Source organism: Castor canadensis, chromosome 2 (assembly GCF_047511655.1).
Source record: "Castor canadensis chromosome 2, mCasCan1.hap1v2, whole genome shotgun sequence".
NCBI classification, from domain to species: domain Eukaryota; kingdom Metazoa; phylum Chordata; class Mammalia; order Rodentia; family Castoridae; genus Castor; species Castor canadensis.
Window position 1 is genome coordinate 167,895,440 of NC_133387.1, and position 13,216 is coordinate 167,908,655.

A 13,216-nucleotide genomic window follows, 5' to 3' on the forward strand; every position below is an offset into this window, starting at 1 on the left:
GCTACTGAGGTGGTCCAACCAAAGGTGGGCTGCCTGTGGGCTGAGGCATGGAGCAAAGAGGTCGAGCCTTTCCCACCTTGGCTCACCAAAGGCACAGAGCCAACCAAGGCTGCCCTGGCACCCAGGCACTGCAGGTGGCCAAGGGGCCCCAGACTTCACAAATGGGAATGTACTGCCACAGCGCAGGGCAAGGGCTGGCATGGGGGTCGCCTGCTGCTGCACCTTTCTGGCCCGAATTCTAGGCTGTGAGCCACAACCAAAGGGAACTTGGAAAGCAGGGGTGGTGGTGATGCCAAAGGTCAGTGTCGGCTGACTGGTGGTTACCTTGGCGGAGGTGGTGAGGTGGCAACTGAAATCGCTGAAGCCAGCTGTGCTGCCCTGCATGGTGGCCATCTCAGCAGCATTGGAGAGAGGCTGGCCAAACGGTCTGGCTGCTACTGAGGTCTGCAGGGCACCAGGCTGGCTAGACTCAAGTCTGGAGCTCATGGCTCCAGGGAAGCTGGTGGCAGAGGCAGGGGGGACCCCAAAGAAGAATGGCTGGGAGGTGGAAACCATGCTTCTTGTCGCACTGCTCCTGCTGCTACACAGGCCATTAACCTCAAACCCATACAAGCGTTTTGAAGCAGAATCTGCGGATTTGCAAGCTGTGGTAACAGAAACCACTGTGGATGGGGTGGTGGTCAGCCCAGTAAAGACAGGGGCTTTGGTAGAATGAGAAAGTAACAGAAGTAGGTGGCCCAGTGTTGCCAAGGATGGGTTTCAAACTCAAGGTGGTGGTGCCAGTGGTGGCTGAGAGGGTGGGGCTAGAGGAAGTTCCAGGTGTGGCTGAAGGGCTCCAGGACATGGGGCTGTCTCTCTTGCCTTTAGATGGGATCAGGAAGAGAAACTGGGATATGGGACAAGCAGAAGACAGGCCAGGAGTGACAGGGGAAGGAGGGTTGGGAGGCCGGCTGCTCTGCACCTCAAACAGGATGCTATTTGGGGTGCAGAGCAGTGGGCCTCCCAACAGTTCTTCCCCCTCCACTCCTGGCATGTCTTCTCCTGGCTTTAGGGTGGGGGCGGGGTCCCAGGGGCCTTGGGCTTTTGCAGAGGTCTCAGCCTGAGGGGCTGGAAGTGACTTGGTGTTCATGACTGCTGTCATGGAGGAAACAGGGGGCAGCACTAGGAAAGCCAAGGATAAAGTGCCTGGTGGGGGACATGGCAGGGAAGAGACAGCAGGGTCCTGAAGACCACCTGTTTGGGCATTGAAGGGGCTGAAGTGGAGGTTGTTGAGGGAGGGTCTGTGGAAGCCAATGGGCCACCAGGGCTGTCCATCTTCTTGCAGGTCTCCAGCAGCACATTCGAACTTGACACCAGAAGAGAGTCCAGTGAAGGAGCAGGACTGGCTGCAGGCAGGGTGATAGTGACAGAGGGCTGAGTAGGCAGTGACTTCTCAGGAACGGAAGTGGAGGCTGCATCAGTCTTGTCCTCCAAGGCCTTGTTAAACCACTGGAACCTCGCCTTCCTCTCCAGGTCCAGGTCTTCTGCAGTGATGGGACAGCCAAGCTGAAGAGGCGGCGGCAAGGTCAGTGGAACCCCTCGCCTGCAGGGCAGCAGCCGGGTCTTCCGTCTTCGGCTCCCTGACATGGCAGGTGTGGATGAGGAAGTTCTGGAGTCCTTCTGTGGCCCTGTAGTCCCATCTGCAGCCCTTTCACCCTGGAACTCCTTGGGGGTCCCCTGTGGAGCTGAAGAATTGGATGAATGACACAGCCCTTCTTCTCGTGCTTTCTTGACTTGGTCTCTCTGACATCTGGGAGCCAGAGGAGCCCTGGCTAGAAAAGGGGGGTGAGGTGGGACACCCTTTCTTCCACAGCTGTGAGATGCCTACTGTAGAGCTGTAGGAACTAGTAATGGCATTGCGGCTAGAGCAAAGGATGTCACCTGTGTGCATGCTTGACACAGAAGAGGTGCAAGATCGCTTGCTCTTGAGGTCTTCTGAACTCTGGGAAGTGAGGCCTCTCTTTAGGGACTCAGACCTAGGCACAAAAGAAGCAGGGTCCCCGGTAGCCAGCAGGAGTTCAGATAAGGCATTTTTGTTTGCAGTGTCATCAAGGCGCCTTCTCTTGTTTCCTTGTTCGTCACCAAGTATTTGGTGTTCATCCTTCATGGTCCTTTTCCTCCCATCTTTGAGGGCACTTGGTGGCAGCTCCTTTGCACCCAGGTCTGGCGCTGCATGGGCTGCAGAGCTGACCATGTGCTCAGGCCCTGGAGGACGCGGATGCTTGCGGGGAGCGGGAATCCGCTCTTTATGACTTTGGTGTCATAACTAAGAATCTTTTGCCAAAACCAAAGTCATTAAAATTTATCCCTGTGTTTTCTTCTAGGAATCTTATTGTTTATCAGCTTTAGCAAGGTTTTGATCTATGTTGAAGGAAAATGATCTGAACAGACATTTCTCAAAAAACATGTAGGACTCCAAACCCATGAAGAGATACCCAAAATCGTTAGTCATCAGTAGAAGTACAGTCATTCATTCATTTATTTATTTTTTGGAACTGGAGTTTGAACTCAGGGCCTCACACTTGTTAGGCAGGCATTCTGCCATTTGAGCCACTCTGTCAGCCTTTTTTTGTGTTGAGTAGTTTTGAGATAGGGTCTCTTGAACTATTTGCCCAGGCTGGCTTCAAATCACATTCTCCTGATCTCGGTAGAGATCCTAGCTATGTAGCTAGGATTATAGGTGTGAGCCACCAATGCTCAGCAAAAAGCAAATTTGAAAGCCACAATGAGCCAGGCTCCAGTGGCTCATTCCTGGAATCTTAGCAACTCAGGAGGAAGAGATCAAGAGCATCGCGGTTCGAAGCCAGACTAGGCAAATAGTTCAAGAGACCCTGTCTTGAAAAAACCCATCACAAAATGGCAGGTGGAGTGGCTCAAGGTATAAGCCCTGAGTTCAAACCCCCCCAAAAAAAGAAAGAAAGAAAGAAAGAAAGAAAACCACAATGAGACACCACTTCATATTCCCAGGCTAGCAGCTCTGTCTATAAGGTTCCCCCTATTGGAAGTGCCCTGAGATGTCTAACAGGGTCTCTCAAGTGCTCATAAAAAAGTTAACTTTAACTGGCATTTTAAGGCTGTCCAGAAAAGTGGGCAGGGAATAAGTCCAAGACACGGGTATCCTGTAAGACATTTGTCTCATCAAAAATGGGGCTTTAGGGGGTGGGGGAAGGGGGGAGAAATGACCCAAGCCTTGTATGCACATATGAATAATAAAACAATAAAAAAAAATGGGACTTTCCTTCTCCTCATCAAAAGAAATGGTCTCTAAACTGAAGAGACCACCCACAGAGTGGAAGAAAATATTTGCCAGCTACACATCAGACAAAGGACTGATAACCAGAATATATAGGGAACTTAAAAAACTAAATTCTCACAAAATTAATGAACCAATAAAGAAATGGGCAAGTGAACTAAACAGAACTTTCTCAAAAGAAGAAATTCAAATGGCCAAAAAACACATGAAAAAATGCTCACTATCTCTAACAATAAAGGAAATGCAAATTAAAACCACACTAAGATTCCACCTCACCACTGTTAGAATAGCAACACCACCAACAGGTGTTGGCGAGGATGAGGGGAAAAAGGAACCCTCCTACACTGTTGGTGGGAATGTAAACTAGTACAACCACTCTGGAAAAAAATTTGGAGGCTACTTAAAAAGCTAAACATTGATCTACCATTTGATCCAGCAATACCACTCTTGGGGATATACCCAAAAGACTGTGACACAGGTTATCCAGAGGCACCTGCACACCCATGTTTATTGCGGCACTGTTCACAATAGCCAAGTTATGGAAACAGCCAAGATGCCCCACCACTGACGAATGGATCAAGAAAATGTGATATCTATACACAATGGAATTTTATGCAGCCATGAAGAAGAACGAAATGTTATCATTTGCTGGTAAATGAATGGAATTGGAGAACATCATTCTGAGTGAGGTTAGCCTGGCCCAAAAGACCAAAAATCGTATGTTCTCCCTCATATGGGGACATTAGATCAAGGGCAAACACAACAAGGGGATTGAACTTTGATCACAAGATAAAAGCGAGTGCACACAAGGGATATATGAGGATAGGTAAGACACCTAAAAAAATTAGCTAGCATTTGTTGCCCTCAATGCAGAGAAACTGAAGCAGATACCTTAAAAGCAACTGAGGCCAATAGGAGGAGGAGACCAGGAACTAGAGAAAAGGTTAGATCAAGAAGAATTAACCTAGAAGGTAACACACATGCACAGGAAATTAATGTGAGTCAACTCCCTGTATAGCTATCCTTATCTCAACTAGCAAAAACCCTTGTTCCTTCCTATTATTGCTTATACTCTCTCTACAACAAAATTAGAGATAAGGGCAAAATAGTTTCTGCCGGGTATCGAGGGGGTGGGGGGGAGAGGGAGGGGGCAGAGTGGGTGGTAAGGAAGGGGGTGGGGGCAGGGGGGAGAAATGACCCAAGCATTGTATGCATATACCAATAATAAAAAAATAAAAATTTAAAAAAAAAAAAAAGAGTGGGGCTTTCTTGCTGGGTAAGGGACTCGAGCCTATGAGGCAGAGATTGGATGGACTGAGGTTTGACTCCTGTCCAGTCAAAAAGTTCAAGAGACCCCTTCTCCATCAATGTCTAGGTGCAGTGTCACACATGTGTCTTCCCAGCTATGTGGAGAGGCACAAATAGTAGGATCACAGTCCAGGCCAGTCCAAACATAAAGCAAGGCCCTATCTCAAAAATAACCAATGAACGGGGCACTGGTGGTTCACACCTGTAATCCTAGATACTCATGAGGTAGAGATTAGGAGGACTGAGGTATCAAGCTTGGGCAAATCATTCAAGAGACACCACCCCAAAAAAAACTTTCATTTGATTTTACCTATAAATTCCTCTTTTTTTTCCTCTGTGGTGCTGGTGTTTGAACTCAGGGCATATAACTCCACCGCCCTGTTTTGTGTTGGGTTTTTTCAAGACAGGGTCTCTCTTTTTTTTTTTTTTTCATTTTTCTTTTATTATTCATATGTGCATACAAGGATTGGTTCATTTCTCCCCACTGCCCCCACCCCCTCCCTTACCACCCACTCCGCCCCCTCCCTCTCCCCCCCCAATACCCAGCAGAAACTATTTTGCCCTTATTTCTAATTTTGTTGTAGAGAGAGTATAAGCAATAATAGGAAGGAACAAGAGTTTTTGCTGGTTGAGATAAGGAAGGACAGGGTCTCTTGAACTATTTGCCTAGACTGGCTTCAAACCATGATCCTCCTGATCTCTGCCTCCAGAGTAGCTAGGATTACAGGTGTGAGCCACCAGTGCCTGGCCATTTTTTAATTCTGATTGTAAAATAAATGAGAAAACTTTTCTCAGACCCTTAAAAACATCTTGTGTTTCAGGCACAGGACCTTCTATGCTCAGTGGATTAAGCTAGCCCTGGTCTTTTCATCCTTTTGGCCCTAATTTTCCAATCTAAGCACAATCCATACTCAACAAATTTTTTTTTAATAAGATTAATATTCTAGACCAGCCTATTCCAACATGTTGTTTGAGAATCAATGGAAGAGGAGTTTCCAAAACTCCTCTGGGAGATCAATGCAAACAAAGGGAGTACAAGGGAGTGAAAGCAGTGCTAATTTGGGGCGTGGAATTTAAGATTTCACTCAAAGGAGGAGGAGTATCAGGCTACAAGTCTCATATATAAGAAGCAGCAGAAAACCCAAGAAAAATTTTGCTCGACCCTGGATTTGGACAGCTGTCAGGAAATTCAGCAGGGTTCTGAGACAAACATATGTCAGACACAGACTACATCCGACCCTGAAAGCTGATCTACAGGCCCAGTGCCACCAGAAGGCAGTCTATCACCAGGGAGTCTGATAGAGCTGCTCTAGAAACCCCAATTAAGTAACCTTGTGCTGATGCTAGAGCAGGGGAACTGTTTGGATCATTGCTAATGTTTCTTCTCATTATCTAATGAGGATCTTTTTTCTTTTCTCAACAGCAAAGAATACAAAAATGAGTACAGTACTGTAGTCTTTGCCCACAGTGAAACTACAATCAGGATAGGGAGTTAAGACACAAATAAACCAGTGATATTTGTTGACAGTCACTGTACATAAATTAAATCATCATCATTATTATCAATTACAAAATACCTTTGCTACTGAGTTGATCTTGATTAATTTCTTCTGAGTCTTATAGATGGGAATGAATTCATTGAGTGACATTGCAAATTGCTTGGGCAGCTTATTCATTCCAAAAACATTCTCCAAGACACCCAGGGGCCTCCATGTGTCAGACGCTACACACAGTGTCTGAGCATAAACTTTGTCCTTCTCCCAGCAGCTGAGGCCTGCAGAGAACTCCTTCCCAGCCTCTTAACCCCATCCTACTTACCTGTGGAAGCTGTCAAGTAACAACAGGAGCAGGACCTTTCCATTAGGATACCAGTCTTAGTCAGGGCTGCCACAGCAACCTGTCTCCATCTGGGTGGCTTAACAACACAAATTTATTCCTCACAGTTCTGGAGGCTGGAAGTCCGAGATCAAGGTATTGGTGGGATTGGCCTGTTTTGAGACCTCTCTCATTGGTAGACGGATGGCATCTTCTTCCTAGGTCTTCACATGGTCTTCCTGCTGTACTTACCTGTGTCCAGTCTCCTCTTCTTAGGGTGAGCCCTAATTACCTCATTTAACTTAATTACTCTTTTTTCAAAGACGTTTTAGCAAAGATTTATTTTAGTATAGCAAGATAAAGTATGGGGGTGGGGAGAGAGAAGCATTTCCTGTTCTCTATGCAGGAAACGGGGAGCAAAGACTCCAACTTAATTATTCTTAAAAGACCCTCTCTCCAGCTGAAAGTATAGATTAAGTGGTAGAGCTCCTGACTAGCAAACGCGGAAGCCCTGAGTTCAAACATAAGTAAAGCCAAAAACAAAAACCAAGTCTCCAAATATGGTCCCATTCTGAAGTGCTGGCGCTTCAGCATATGAATCTTGAGGGACACAGCTCACCCCATAGCAACACCCAAACGCTTTTCTTGGTTCTCTCACTGACTAAGTGGGTGATGTACTGCTGCTAAGCCACTCTCTTGGCCTCAGGCTTACTGACTATGAAAGTGGAGTTGTTGGATTGCACCATCTCTGTCATCTAAAAGGCTATGATTGTCACCACAATCAACACATCAGGAGCTTGATGATATCCAAATCAGCCACAAAGGACAATTGTCTCTGTGTGTGGAAATCAGCACGGGTATGCACACACGTGTTTTAATATACACACATCTACAAAACAGCTTTCATCAAATTATGGAAGCCATCTTCCCCATATACACATGCACTCAGAACAGAACACAATAAAAATGTTTTTCTCTAAGTAGCTTGCTAATTTTTCCTTTTTCCCATCTCTGAAGCAAACATACTTAAGAACCCCACAAGTAATCAGTCTTTAAATTCTCATTCAAGAGTCCCATCTTCTTTGTGCGTAATATTTTGTTTCTTGTTTGTTGGTTAGTTTGTTAGGTTTGTTATTGTTGTTGTTGTTATCATTTTTGTTTTTATTTTGTTTTGTTCTGGCAGTACTGGGGTTTGAAGTTAGGGACTTGTACTTGCTAGGCAGGTGCTCTATCACTTGAGTCATGCCCCCAGCCCTTTTCATTTAGTTATTTTTGGGGGGTACGGGCTTCCTTTTGCCCAACTTGGCCCCAGACTTCAATCCTCCTACCTAGGCTTCCTGCCTAGCTGAAATTACAGGCCTGCACTACCATGTCCAGATGATATTCTGTCTTCATGAATGATCTGCTCTTGTACCCATCCCTGCCCTATTTCTGGAGGACAATTAACTATATCAATGCTCAACTTGCATGCCCTCCTCCATAAACCTTCAACATCCCCTGAAACAGTTGTCTGCTCTTCCTTCTAACTATATAACACATGCTATACATTTCTATAGTGATAAATCTAGGTTAAGTATCCCTTATCTGAAATGCTTGGAAACCAAAGTGTTTCATTTTCAAGTGTTTTTGGATCTTTTGTATATACATAATATATGCTGGGATGGGACCTCAGTCTAACATAAAATTCATCTATGTTTTATGTACACTGTATGTTTTGGATCATGTGCTGAAAGCTTGGTTCCCCAATGCAGCCATGTTAAGAGGTGGGGCTTTGGGAAAGTGATGGGATCAGGAAGGCTCTGACCTCATCAATGGATTAATTCATTGATGGGTTCATAATTTTGATAAACTATTGAAAGATAATAGAAACAAGAGGTAGGACCCAAGTGGAGGGAATTGGTCCTCGGAGGTGGGCACATGGGGGCTATATCTTGTCCCTGGCCTTATTCATTCTCTCTCTCCCCTTCCTCTCCTTCTCCTTCTCCCTCCTGTCCACCATGAAATGAGCCACTTTGCTCCAGCACATGCTCTCACCATGATGTTCTGCCTCGCCACAGGCCCAGAAATAATGAGCCAGTCACCATAGACTAAAACCCTAAAATCATGATCAAAAACACCCAAATTATCCTTTCATCCTTTAAGTTGTTTTTATATACCATATACACATAGCTTGAAAGAAATTTTCCACAGTATTTTTAGTGCACCTGCATTTCAACTGCAATCTGTCCCATTATGTCAAGTGTGAAATTCTCCACTTGTGGTGTCAAGTCATCATTCAAAAGCCTCAGGTTTTGAAGCATTTGGATTGGGGATTTTTTGAGATTTTCAGAGTGGGATACTCAAACCACAGTACCAGTCAGTGGTGTTACCTAGCCAGGCCTATGCAGTTGTCTTTCTGCAATGTATTTCTTCACTTAGCAGGACCTAGCTGCCCCTATCCTAGGCCTTAAAGTTTAGGCTGACTCAATTTATCCAGTCTGCACCTTGCCTCAGTAATGAAGAGCTATCAATGTCATACAGGGCTTCAGGCTTCCTTTCTGTCCTGGAGCAAGCCTTGTTTCCTTTCAGAAGGTGCAAGGACATTACCATAGAGGTATGACTACTTCCAGATGTCCTTTCACCACAAAATACTGGTGAGTGGATGAGACCAGTTTCACATTCACGACCAGTCATCCAGGAGATCCAATTAACAGCACAAGGGTCTCCTTCCAGCCTCAGCCTGCAATAATCCCTATCCCCAGGTGCACATCAGAAAGACATTCCAGGGGCTCACACCTGTAATCCTAGCTACTCAGGAGGCAGAGATCAGGAGGATCGCAGTTCAAAGCCAGCCTGGGCAAATAGTTTGTGAGTTGGCCTGTAACTGGCTATGTGACTATAAGAAAATCAGTTCTTTGCTCTGAAATAAAATAAGAGTTGAACTCCATGGTCTCCAAGATACATTCAACTAATCTAGCACAGGCAGATTTTTCTGGAAAAGAAAGAAAGGAAGGAAGAGTAAAGGAAAGAAAGAGAGAGAGAGAGGAAGAAAGAAAAGGAAGGAAGGAAGGAAGGAAGAAAGAAAGAAAAAGAAATTTCAAGAGGAAAAGATTGTTACATAGGGAATTATAGCTTGATTGCTTTCTCTGGATGAAGAGTCCAAATTCACAGCAAATTATCCTACCAATTGACTTGGAAGAGAAACACAGATGTGAAAACATTTATTTATATTTCAGCTTTCTTCTAGTGAAAATTCTCATCTGTTTCAATTAAACAGAAGACTGAATTTGCTTAATAGGCTTCCACTGGAGGCCTACATGCTGCTTTTGCCCTCACCAAATCTCTAGGATCCCTAAGAAGTTCCAGCACATTTTGGAAGTACTAACCCCAACATTGATGGGATGCCTTTGCTGCCATTAAGGGCGTGGAGTGAAAACAGGCTCATGTGGTGTTGAAGAAAGCAGATATTGACCTCCCCAAGAGGGCTGGAGAACCCACCAAGAATGAGGTAGAACGTGTGATCACCATTATGCACAATCCATGCCAGTACAAGATCCCAGACTCATTCTTAAACAGACAGAAGGATGGAAAGGATGGAAAGTACAGCAAGTTCTGGGCAATGGTCTGAGCAACAAGCTCCATGAAGACCTGGAGTGACTGAAGATCACCACCCAGAGAGGGCAGCGCCACTTCTGGGGCCCTCTCGTTAGAGGCCAACACACCAAGACCACGCTGTTGTACTGTGGGCATGTCTAAGAAGAAATGAGTCTAGGCCTTTTCTGTTAGTTGTTTATAATACCCTAAATGACAGAAAGGATATTTCTACATCATTTTTATGTAAGAGTCAATGTAAAACATTTTGATGCAAAACATAGGACAGAAGTATAATTAAATGAAATTAAAATGGAAGAAATTTTCTTTGATAGTTAAATCTAATAAAATATGAGTCAGGGCTAGGGGAGCTGCTCAGTGGGAGCTCATTTGGGACTTCCTGGGTTCAATCTTCTGGGCACTAAAAATAAATACTTAAAATAACTTCGGTCTTAGATTTAGTTCAGAAGCTATCATTTCAAAGAGTATCTATAGGGTTAGGCAGTGATGACTCATGCCTGTAATCCTAGCTATTTGGGAAGCAGAGATCAGGAGGACTATGGTTCAAAGCCAGCTCCAGGCAAATAGTTTGTGAGACCATATCTCAAAAATACTCAACACAGAAACTAGGGCTAGTGGAATGGCTCATGTGTTAGAGCGCCTGCCTAGCAAGTGCAAGGCCCTGAGTTCAAACCCCAGTACCACCAAAAAAAAAAAAAAAAAAAAGAAGAAGAAGACTATCTAAGCACTGGATGATGGGTCATTGACGAAAACCTGTGACCTAGGAATGTTTCCTTTTGCACCCCTTTCCCTGCCACACCCCATGCCTTTCATCACAACACGTTTTTTAGGGACCCCTCCAGCCACCATGCCCTGATTTTGTCCCTAGTCTTATGGTCCCCTTTCCTTCTCCCGTTTCTCCACCTATTATATTCCCTGATGTAGCTTTGCTTCTCCCAGAACATCCATTTTCCCAGATAACATTTGTCCAGCCTAGTTTCTTCATCAAAAGTAGACTGCCCTGCCCTCCATTTGCCCAGGGCTCTAACCCTGAGACTCAGTGGTTTAGTGGGGTGACCTCCTAAAAATCTAAGTGCCCTTACAGTGCATCTCTGTTTCTGGCAACAAAGGCAGCCATCTGCCCTGAAGCCTGGGTGGAGGGAGAGGGGCAGTTTCTGAAGCTCACCTTATAAGGATCACCAATAAATAGGAGGGGTTCAGGAGAGAGGGTCTTACATATGCTCCTTAATGTGGACAACTGTCGCCAATGTTTCTACTCTTATTTTTCATTCCTGTGTGTCTGCATGACGTTTTTGCCATCACCATCAGAAGCCTGTTTTCCACCCTGCTCCTGCTGACTCTGCAGGACCAGTCCCCTCCTCTTTTTTCCTGTCCCCATTAGTGGTTGGAGTCGTTGCTGGTGCAGAGGTTTGAGTCTGTAGTCCCACATAACTGGGAGGATGAGGGAGAAGAATCAGTTGAATCCAGGACATGTAGCCAGCCTGGGCGACACAGCCAGATCCCAATCCCAAGTATTTTTCAACTAATTAGTTAAAATAAAACTAAAAAGATAGATTCATGAGCATAGTCAGCATTAAAAAAGGGTGGGGACGCAGTGAGGGTGTAGCTTAGTGACAGAGTGCTTGCCTAGCATGTGCAGGCCCTGCATTTCATTCAGAGCACCCCAAAAATAAAACCTTCATAGACTTTTGTTGTTTTGGTAGAAAACAACAATTGGGTTTGAACTCAGGGCTTCATGATTGCAAACCAGGCCCTCTGCCACTGGAGCCATACCTCCAGTCCCATAGGATTTTTTTGAAAAGACAGAAAAAAGAAAACTTGAGGGGAGGGGCACAGAATGGAGAAAAGTTGAACAAAGCAAGCAGAGTTCCAGGAAGAAAGGAGGAACAGTATTTCCAAGTTCTATTGCACAGCAAGGTGACCACAGTTAATAATAGTACATTGTATATTTCAAAATTGCTCAAAGAATAAATGTTCTCATTAGAAAAACACTAAGTATGCAAGGCATGGATGCCTTCATTACCTTGATAGAATCCTTCCTCAACGTGTACTATATCAAACCATCTCCTTGTGCTGCATGTATGCCATTATTATTTATCGATTAAAAGAAAATCTGTTATGTAAGGAAAACACTATGGGATTAGGATGTTTAACATGGGAAAAATGGAAATGGAATATCACATGGGAATGCATGGTTGATTTGCCACTTTGACCTCAGAGGGCCAAGTAGGAAAAATCTGTACAAGTTATAGAAAGGCAGCTTTCAACTCCATCTGTTGTGATTTAGATATGAAATGTCCTCCCAAAAGTCTCGTGTGTGGAAAGCTTGATCCCCAGCTGGTGGCACTCCTTGGGGATGACTGGATCGTGAGGGCTCTAATTTAGTCAATGGATGAATCCACTGATGGATTCATAAATTGATGGCATTATTGAGAGGTAGTGGAAACTGAGAGGTGGGGTCTGAGCTGGAGGAGGTAGGTCACTGGGAATGTGTCTTTAAAGGGTATATCTTGTCCCTAGCCCCTTCTACTGCATCTCCCCTGCCTGGCACTCTGACCCACCAAGCCTTCACACTCTGCCTTACCTCAGGCCAAAAGGAACGGAGCCAGTTGACATTGGACTGGACTGTGAGCAAAAATAACTCTTTTCGTGTTTTAAGTTACATGAGGTATTTTGTCACAGCAACTAAAAGCTAACTAGCACACCCTCTAGGAAAGATCTTCTAAATGTTGAGAAGTGTCTATTCATGGAATGCACTAGTCAAGTAGTCAAGAACTTGCCCTTGGCTGAAGATGACCAAGTAGAACCTAACTGGTCATATGGAGATATTATTTTTGAGGGAAATGTGTACAGTTACCATTAACTAAATACTTTCTGTGTACAGTTACCATTAACTAAATACTTTCTGTGGTTAAACTCTGGCCTATGGTTCCAGGGACATTACACCGAACATGTGATGGTGCTGCTCAAATAGGAAAAAAATGCCAGCAGGTAACAACAGTACAAGTAATAAAATGTCACTGGCTCACAACCTGTTGTTGTTTTGGTGGTACTGGTGTTTGAACTCAGGGCCTCGCACTTGCTAGACAGACAGGTGCTCTAACAACTTCAGCCACTCTACCAGCCCAAAACTTGCTTTTTATATACTAAAATTTTTCAGCGAGGTGCAGCAGCTCATACATGTAATCCTAGCTACTCTGGGTGAAAAAT

General features: G+C 44.7%; 2 pseudogenes; one reads left to right on the forward strand and one right to left on the reverse strand.

The window, feature by feature from the left end:
• Positions 1 to 1,161: 1,161 nt before the first annotated feature.
• On the reverse strand, positions 1,162 to 2,233 carry LOC109674466 (nuclear envelope pore membrane protein POM 121 pseudogene; annotated as a pseudogene).
• Positions 2,234 to 2,287: 54 nt separating this feature from the next.
• Positions 2,288 to 10,150, forward strand: LOC109674468 (small ribosomal subunit protein uS13-like; annotated as a pseudogene).
• The last annotated feature ends 3,066 nt before the right edge of the window (positions 10,151 to 13,216 follow it).